Source organism: Sapajus apella, unplaced genomic scaffold (genome assembly GCF_009761245.1).
Source record: "Sapajus apella isolate SASKATOON/1434 unplaced genomic scaffold, GSC_monkey_1.0 scaffold4, whole genome shotgun sequence".
Taxonomy (NCBI): domain Eukaryota; kingdom Metazoa; phylum Chordata; class Mammalia; order Primates; family Cebidae; genus Sapajus; species Sapajus apella.
In genome coordinates, this window is record NW_022436944.1 from 26,055,092 (window position 1) to 26,065,355 (window position 10,264).

The 10,264-nt window shown below is 40.4% G+C and overlaps 1 pseudogene; it reads right to left on the reverse strand.

Moving 5' to 3' along the window:
- LOC116537871 overlaps nt 1-10,041 on the reverse strand; it is a 95,238-nt pseudogene extending 85,197 nt beyond the window's left edge.
- Nucleotides 10,042-10,264: the final 223 nt, after the last annotated feature.

Consider the following 10,264-nt stretch of genomic DNA (forward strand, 5'->3'; position numbering starts at 1 on the left):
TTCTTTACTGTATAGAGCTCCATGTGTGTTTTTTGTATGTAAAGGGAATTTTAAAATGTTTGTCAGAGATAAATAGGAGTGCTTTACACTGTTGGTGGAAGTGAAATTCAACCATCGTGAAAGACAGTGTGGAGATTCCTCTAACATCTACAACCAGAAATATTATTTGACCCAGTAATCCCGCTACTGGGTACATACCCAAAGGAATATAAATTATTTTATTACAAAGATATGTGTACACGTATGTTCACTGCGACACTATTCACAATAGCAAAGATGTGGAACCAACTCAAATGCCCATCAATAAAAGACTGGATAAAGAAAATGTGGTACATATACACCTGAAATACTATGTAGCCATAAAAAGGAATGAGATCATGTCCTTTGCAGGGACATGGATGAAGTTGGAAGCTATTACCCTCAGCAAACTAATTCAGGAACAGAAAACCAAACCCTGCATGTTCTCACTTATAAGTGGGAGCTGAACGGTCAGAACACATGGACACAGGGAGGGGAACAACACATACTTGGCCCTGCTGGGGGTGTTGCTTTTGGGGAGGGAGAGCATTGGGAAAAATAATTAATGCATGCTGAGCTTCATACCTAGGTGATGGGTCGATAGGTGCAGCAAACCACCTATCAATACTTAAATTGCATGTCTAACTATATAACAAACCTGAATGTCCTTCTTGTGTGCCCCAGAACTAAAAATTAAAATAAAAATAAAAAAAGTTTGTTGATTAATTACTTTATTGCCTCTTAAAGCTTCTGCGGAATACCGGTGAACCATAACAAGTTCTCTCTGACTGGGCTGAGGGCTTTACAGTTATATATAATGTCATTACCTGCAGACCTTAGTTTCTGGACCATGAAGTTATTTCTTTTGCTTATCAACTTTATTGAGAAATAATTTCTGTGACATAAACCACAGCTATTTAAAGCATACAAAACTGCTTGGATTATTTTTTTGCCTCTTTGCATTCCATTCCACCTTACCCCCGGGCCCACACAACCACTGTCTTTTTTTTTTTTTTTTTTTTTTGTCATTGTAAATGGTTTGTATTTTCCAAAACTTAAATAAGTTGCATTTTATGAAAACGGAATCATCCATTATGTATTGTTTTGTGCTTGGCTTCTTTCACTCAGCGTGATGATTTAGAGATTCACTCACATTAAGCGTATTCATAGCATTAGTAGTCCATTCCTTTTTTTAAATTAAAATTTTCATTTTGACATAATTTTAGATTCAAATACTGTTGTAAGAAATAATACAAAGAGCCCTTGTGTACATTTTACCCAGTTTCCTCCAATGAGTACATCTTGTAAAAATACGGCACACTATGACAACCAGGATACGGACAATGGTACAGCCAATCACTGCAAGGAAGGAAACCGCTCAGTTGCTCTTTTCTAGCCACATTCACTTTCATCACACTCACTGCCTCTTTTCAGAAAATAGACTTTATTTTTTAGAGCAGTTTTAGATTCACAGCGAAATTGAGCAGATGGTCAATTTCCCATACGCCCGCCTGCCCCCATCGACGTGCACAGCCTCCCCCATCATTAACAACCCCCACCAGAGTGGTACATTTGCTACAACTGAAGAAGCTATATTGTTACCTCATTATCACACAAAGTTTGGAATTTACTTTAGGGTTTATTCTTGGTGTTGTATGGAAGTAGAAGGTGGGACTTGACTCCAGAGGAGAGGTTTGGAGACTGGACCAAATTGGGGACTAGCTAAAACAGGGACTGGGCAAAAGCAGCTTTCCAGAAGACATGCTCACTGGTATGCCATATTAGTTTGCCATTGTCATGGCAACATCTGGGAGTTACTTACTGCCCCTTTCCATGGCAATGACTTGACAACCCAGAAGTTACTGCCCTTTTCCTAGAAATTTTTGCATAAATCACTTCTCAGTCTACAATGTAATTAAAAGTAGATATAAATATGATTGCATAGCTCCCTGAGCTGCTACCCTCTGTACACTACCTATGGAATATCCCTGCTTTGTAGGAGCAGTCACAGAGCTGTAACACTGCCAGTGCTGTAACACTGCTGCTTCAATAAAGCTGGTTTTTTTCCTAACCTATCACCAGCTTGCCCTTGAATTCTTTCCTGGGCAAAGCCAAGAACCCTCGTGGGCTAAGCCCCAGTTTGGGGTTCACCTATCCTGTATCAGTATATTCTATGGGTTTGGACTTTACCATTATAGCATCATACAGAGTAGCTTCGCTTCCCTGAAAAACTTCTGTGTTCTGCCAGTTCATCCCTTTCTCTCCCCTACTTCAAACCCCTGGCAACTACTGACCATTTCATTATCTCCATAATTTTGCTTTTCTATGATGTTATATAGTTGGAATCATAGAGTATGTAGCCTTTTCAGATTGACTTTTTTTCACTTAATAATATGCATTTAAGTTTCCTCCAGATCTTTTCATGGCTTACCTTATTTCTTTTATTATTATTATGTTTTATGCTTGTTTTCCCACTAGAGAACAATTTTTATTCTTTTTTTTTTGGATAGCTTATTTCTTTTTAGTGCTGAATAACATTTTATTGTCTAGAAGTACCATAGTTTATTCATCTACTCTCCTACTGAAGGATATCTTGATTGCTTGCAAGTTGTGTCATTTATGAATAAAACTGCTGTAAGCATTCATATGCAAGTTTTTGTGTAGACATGTTTTCAATTCTTTTGGATAAATACCAAGGAGAACCACTGCTGAATCATATGGTGAGAGTATATTTACTTAGCAGAAACTGCCAAACTGTCTTCCAGAGTGGTTGTACCATTTTGCATTCCCACCAGCAATAAGTGAGTTTGTTTGTGTTCTCATCAGCATTTGTTGTTGTCAGTGTTCTGGATTTGGCCAGTTTAATAGGTGTGTAGTGGTATGTCATTGTTGCTTTAATTTGCATTTCCATTATGACATAACAATGTGAATCCTCTCTGCAGTATGCTTGTTTGACATCTGTATATTTTCTTTGGTGAGGTGTTTGTTAAGGTCTTTGGCTCATTGTATAATTTGCATATTTGGAATTACAGTTCTTTATCAGGTATTTGTTTAGCAAATATTTTCTCCCAATTTGTTGTCTTCTCATTCTAACAACTGGGAGTTACCGCCCCTTTCCATGTCAACGATCTGACAACCCAGAAGTTACTACCTTTCACAAAACATTTTTAATTTTAATGAAGTCCAGCTTATCAATTCTTTCTTTTATGGATTGTGCTTTTGGTGTTGTATCTAACAAGTTATTATGAAACTCAAGGTCATACCTAGATTTTCTCCTATGTAATTATTTTCTAAAATAGAGTTTATAATATTTTACTAAATTTAGGTAATATAGAAAAATACAAATCATTTGCAATCTCTAACATGATTCCTACAAAGATCAAAGATACTAGGTCTGTAAAAATAATATATATATATATATATATATATATATATATATTTTTTTTTTTTTTTTCTGGAGAGCTTTTTATTTGCAGAACACTTCCCAGACAATTCTCCAGCTCCCCTTAGGAATAAAGACACATGCATTCCCATGCACACCAGGAACTTAATTTACGTGAAAAGAAGAAAATGACATTATAAAGTGGCATTCCCCTAAATCATAATTCACCTTCAGCCCAAGATAAACACACTGAGCCCTCCCAGGGAGGCGACGTTCACACACTGCGGCGGTCTCCACTTCGATCCCAGCGCTGGCTGCATAGGGAGGACAGACCAGGAGTATTCACATAAAGTCAGCTCTCTGTGGGATCAAGGCCCCATTTTCCAACCAAACAACTGGAGGTTAATCGCTAGTTAATGGCAAGTGCTGGGACAGTGGTCTCCTCCCCAGTGTGTAGTGCTCTCCTCCCTGTGTCCATGTGTTCTCATTGTTCAACACCCGCCTATGAGTGAGAACATGCGGTGTTTGATGTTCTGCTCTTGTCAGTTTGCTAAGAATGATGGTTTCCAAGTTCATTCATGTCCCTACAAAGGATCCAAACTCATTGTTTTTGATAGCTGCATATTCCATGGTGTATATGTGCCACATTTTCCCTGTCCGGTGTATCATCGATGGGCATTTGGGTTGGTTCCAGGTCTTTGCTATTGTAAACAGTGCTGCAATGAACATTCGTGTGCACGTGTCCTCATAGTAGAACGATTTGTAATCCTTTGGATATACACCCAGTAATGGGATTGCTGGGTCAAATGGAATTTCTGTTTCTAGGTCCTTGAGGAATCGCCACACTGTCTTCCACAATGGTTAAACTAATTTACACTCCCACCAACAGTGCAGAAGTGTCCCTATTTCTCCACATCCTCTCCAGCATCTGTTGTCTCCAGATTTTTTAATGATCGCCATTCTAACTGGCATGAGATGGTATCTCAATGTTGTTTTGATTTGCATTTCTCTGATGACCAGTGATGATGAGCATTTTTTCATATGTTTGTTGGCCTCATGTATGTCATCTTTTATAAAGTATCTGTTCATATCCTTTGCCCACTTTTGAATGGGCTTGTTAGTTGTTTTCTTGTAAATCTGTTTTAGTTCTTTGTAAATTCTGGATATCAGCCCTTTGTCAGATGGGTAAACTGCAAAAATTTTTTCCCATTCTGTTGGTTGCCGATTCACTCTAATGACTGTTTCTTTTGCTGTGCAGAAGCTGTGGAGTTTGATTAGGTCCCATTTGTCTATTTTGGCTTTTGTTGTCAATGCTTTTGGTGTTTTGGTCATGGAAGTCCTTGCCTACACCTATGTCCTGAATGGTTTTGCCTAGATTTTTCTTCTAGGGTTTTTATGGTGTTCGGTCTTATGTTTAAGTCTTTAATCCATCTGGAGTTAATTTTAGTGTAAGGTGTCAGGAAGGGGTCCAGTTTCTGCTTTCTGCACTTGGCTAGCCAGTTTTCCCAACACCATTTATTAAGCAGGGAATCCTTTCCCCATTGCTTGTTTTTGTCTGGTTTGTCAAAGACCAGATGGTTGTAGATCTGTTGTGTTGCCTCTGAGACCTCTGTTCTGTTCCATTGGTCTATATCTCTGCTTTGGTACCAGTACCATGCTGTTTTGATTACTGTAGCCTTGTAGTATAGTTTGAAGTCCGGTAGTGTGATGCCTCCCGCTTTGTTCTTTTTGCTTAGAATTGACTTGGCTATGCGGGCTCTCTTTTGGTTCCATATGAAGTTTAAGGTGGTTTTTTCCAGTTCTTTGAAGAAGGTCATTGGTAGCTTGATGGGGATAGCATTGAATCTGTAAATTACTTTGGGCGGTATGGCCATTTTCATGATATTGATTCTTCCTAACCATAAACATGGAATGTTTCTCCATCTGTTTGTGTCCTCTCTTATTTCGTTGAGCAGTGGCTTGTAGTTCTCCTTGAAGAGGTCCTTTACGTTCCTTGTTAGTTGTATTCCTAGGTATTTTATTCTCTTTGTGGCAATTGTGAATGGAAGTTTGTTCTTGATTTGGCTCTCTTTAAGTCTGTTATTGGTGTATAGGAATGCATGTGATTTTTGCACACTGATTTTGTATCCTGAGACTTTGCTGAAGTTCCTTATCAGTTTCAGGAGATTTTGGGCTGAGACGATGGGGTCTTCTAGATATACAATCATTTTGTCTGCAAATAGAGACAATTTGACTTCCTCCTTTCCTATTTGAATACTCTTTATTTCTTTTTCTTGCCCAATTGCTCTGGCTAGAACTTCTAATACTATATGGAATAGCAGTGGTGAGAGAGGGCATCCTTGTCTGGTGCCACATTTCAAGGGGAATGCTTCCAGTTTTTGCCCATTCAGTATGATATTGGCTGTTGGTTTGTCGTAAATAGCTTTTATTATTTTGAGATACGTTCCGTCAATACCTAGCTTATTGAGGGTTTTTAGCATAAAGGGCTGTTGAATTTTGTCAAAGGCATTCTCTGCATCAATTGAGATAATCGTGGTTTTTGTCTTTGGTTCTATTTATGTGGTGAATTACATTTATAGACTTGTGTATGTTGAACCAGCCTTGCATCCCCGGGATGAAGCCTCCTTGATCATGGTGGATAAGCTTTTTGATGTGCTGTTGCAATCCGCTTGTCAGTATTTTATTGAAGATTTTTGCATCTATGTTCATCATGGATATTGGTCTGAAGTTTTCTTTTCTTGTCGAGTCTCTGCCGGGTTTTGGAATCAGGATGATGTTGGTCTCATAAAATGATTTTTGAAGAATTCCCTCTTTTTGTATTGTTTGGAATAGTTTCAGAAGGAATGGTACCAGCTCCTCTTTATATGTCTGGTAGAATTCGGCTGTGAACCCGTCTGGACCTGGGCTTTTTTTGGGTGGTAAGCTCTTAATTGCTGCCTCAACTTCAGACCTTGTTATGGGTCTGTTCAGGGTTTCAGCTTCTTCCTGGTTTAGGCTTGGGAGGAGGCAAGTGTCCAGGAATTTATTCATTTCTTCCAGGTTTACTATTTTATGTACATAGAGTTGTTTGTAATAATCTCTGATGATGGCTTGAATTTCTGTGGAATCTGTGGTGATATCCCCTTTATCATTTTTTATTATATCAATTTGGTTATTCTCTCTATTCTTTTTTATTAATCTGGCTAGTGGTCTGTCTATTTTGTTGATCTTTTCAAAAAACCAGCTCCTGGATTTATTGATTTTTTGAAGGGTTTTTTTGTGTCTCTATCTCCTTTAGTTCTGCTCTGATCTTAGCTATTTCTTGTCTTCTGCTGGACTTTGAGTTTTTTTGATGTTGCTCCTCTAGCTCTTTCATTTTTGATGATAGGGTGTCAATTTTTCATCTCTCCTTGCTTGTCATGTGGGCACTTATTGCTATATATTTTCCTCTAGAGACTGCTTTAAATGTGTCCCAGAGATTCTGGTATGTTGTGTCTTCATTCTCGTTGGTTTGGAAGAACATCTTTATTTCTGTCTTCATTTCATTGTTTATCCAGTCAACATTCAAGAGCAAGTTGTTCAGTTTCCGTGAAGCTGTGCAGTTCTGGGTTAGTTTTTGAGTTCTGAGTTCTAACTTGATTGCGCTGTGGTCTGAGAGACTGTTATGATTTCCGTTCTTTTGCATTTGCTGAGGAGTGATTTACTCCAAATTATGTGGTCAATTTTAGGGTACGTGTGATGTGGTGCTGAGAAGAATGTATATTCTGTGGATTTGGGGTGGAGAGTTCTGTAAATGTCTATTAGGTTTGCTTGGTCTAGGTCTGAGTTCAAGTCCTGGATATCCTTGTTAATTTTCTGTCTGGTTGATCTGTCTAATATTGACAATGGGGTGTTAAAGTCCCCCACTATAATTGCGTGGGAGTCTAACTCTCTTTGTAAGTCATTAAGAGCCTGCCTTATGTATCTGGGTGCTCCTGTATTTCGTGCGTATATATTTAGGATCATTAGCTCTTCTTGTTGCATTGATCCTTTTACCATTATGTAATGTCCTTCTTTGTCTCTTTTGATCTTTGTTGCTTTGAAGTCTAATTTATCAGAGATGAGAATTGCAACTCCTGCTTTTTTTTGCTCTCCATTTGCTTGGTAAATCTTCCTCCATCCCTTTATTTTGAGCCTTTGTGTATCCTTGCATGTGAGATGGGTTTCCTGGAAACAGCACACCGATGGGTTTTGGCTTTTTATCCAATTTGCCAGTCTGTGTCTTTTGATTGGGGCATTTAGTCCATTTACATTTAGGGTTAATATTGTTATGTGTGAATTTGATACTGCCATTTTGGTACTAGCTGGCTGTTTTGCCCATTAATTGATGTAGATTCTTCATTGTGTTGATTCTCTTTACCATTTGGCATGTTTGTGGAGTGGCTGGTGCTGGTTATTGTTTTATATGTGTAGAGCCTCTTTCAGGAGCTCTTGTAAAGCTGGCCTGGTGGTGATGAAATCTCTGAGTACTTGTATGTTCACAAAGGATTTTATTTTTCCTTCACTTATGAAGCTTAGTTTGGCTGGATAGGAGATTCTGGGTTGAATGTTCTTTTCTTTAAGAATGTTGAATATTGGCCCCCACTCTCTTCTGGCTTGTAGGGTTTCTGCTGAGAGATCTGCTGTGAGTCTGATGGGCTTCCCTGTGTGGGTAACCCGACCTTTCTCTCTGGCTGCCCTTAGTATTTTCTCCTTCATTTCTACCCTGGTGAATCTGAGGATTATGTGCCTTGGGGTTGCTCTTCTTGATGAATGTCTTTGTGGTGTTCTCTGTATTTCCTGGACTTGAATATTTGTCTGCCTTGCTAGGTTGGGGAAGTTTTCCTGGATAACATCCTGAAGAGTATTTTCCAGCTTGGATTCATTCTCTTCGTCGCTTTCAGGTACGCCTATCAAACGTAGATTAGGTCTTTTCACATAATCCCACATCTTGGAGACTTTGTTCATTCCTTTTTACCCTTTTTTCTCTATTCTTGTCTTCCCGTTTTATTTCATTGAGTTGATCTTCGACTTCTGATATCCTTTCTTCTGCTTGGTCAATTCGGCTGTTGATACTTGTGCATGCTTCCCAAAGTTCTCGTGTTGTGTTTTTCAGCTCCATCAATTCACTTATATTCCTTTCTATTTTGTCCATTCTTGTTAGCATCTCGTCAAATCTTTTTTCAAGGTTCTTAGTTTCTTTGCATTTGGTTAGAACATGTTCTTTAAGTTCACAGAAGTTTCTTACTACCCACCTTCTGAAGTCTGATTCTGTCATTTCATCACACTCGCTCTCCCTCCAACCTTGTTCCCTTGCTGGTGAGGAGTTGTGATCCCTTGTAGGAGGAGAGGTGTTCTGGTTTCGGGTGTTTTCATCCTTTTTGTGCTGGTTTCTTCCCATCTTTATGGATTTATCCACCTGGCATCTTTGTAGTTGCTGGCTTTCAGATTGGGTCTCTGAGTGGACGTTCTGTTCGTTGATGATGAGGTTATTTCTGTTTCTTGGTTTTCCTTCTGACAGTCTGGCCCCTCTGCTGAGGTCCACTCCAGGCCCTGCTTGCCTGGGGATCACCTGCAGCAGCTGCTGAACAGTAAGAGTTGTTACCAGTTTTCTTCTTCTCCTATCTTTGTCCCAGAAGGATACCTGCCAAGTGTCAATCTGATCTCTCCTTTATGAGGTGGCTGTTTGGATATACAGGGGTCAGGGAGCTGCTTGAGGAGACAGTCTCTTCTTTATAGGAGCTCAAATGCTGAGCTATGAGTTCCTTTGTTCATTCAAAGCTGCTGGGCAGGTACGTTTAGGCCTGCTGCAGAAGAACTCATAAACCGCTTTTTGTTCCCAGGTGCTCTGTCCCAGGGATTTAGGGCTTTATGAGTTTCCGTTATGCTGCTGCCTTTTTTTTTTCCTTGAGAGCTGCCCTGCCCAGCAAGGAGGCAGCCTAGTCATTGTCTGCCCATAAAGGCTTTGCTGTGCTGCTGTGGGCTCCGCCCAGCTGCCGTGTGAACTTCCCTGCAGTCCTGTTTATATGGGTGTAGTTAGAACTGCCTGGCTAATGGTGGCCTGCCTCTATTAAGGCGGAGTCTCTCTGCCGTGGCGGGCTGCCTCAGCATTGGTCGACTACCTCCGTCGTGGCTGGCTGCCTCGGTAATGGCGGACGCCCCTCCCCCACAGAGCTGGACCATCCCGGGTTCATCTGCGCTTTGTTGTGAAACTCTCAATCCAGAGAGTTTCTGATTGTTGTTCTTTTGTGGGGTGGGACCAGCGGAGCCTGATCGCCTGGCTCCCTGTCTCAGAGCCTTTTTTTTTTTTTTTTTTTTTTTTAAGTTGGTGTTGCAGTCGCCTGTTGAAGAGGTACCGGGGTCTGTGTTTTTTCCCATGCATTGACCCACTGCGCTGGCTTAAACAGCGGTACTGAGATTCGTGGTGCTTTATTTGCCCTGGAATCTACTGTCCTGGTTCCCTGCTCTGTCCCCTTTTTAAACAGACGAATGGGCGACTTCCTGTGACTCCAATCGCCAGCCAAAAGGGCACCCGGACTGGTGTATTTTGTATGGAGAACCGCTGCTCTGGGCACCGACAAAGCAGCCATGCGAGGCAAAGCAGCTGTGCCGATGGGCACAGCTGCGCTGGCTGAAACAGCCATGCCGGCAACCCATGGAGCTCCTCTGCCTGGGAATTTCCTAGTCTGTGGGCAATAAAAAATGCGGCGTCCACTCACCCTCTGCGCTTTCACTGGGAGCTGCAATCCTGAGCTGTTCCTAAACAGCCATATTGGATCGATCCCCCAGATATTTGTTTTTTAAAATTGGACAGTCTATAATTATTCTTTTATAATGTGTATTTTCCACTTAATATATCTTAAGCAT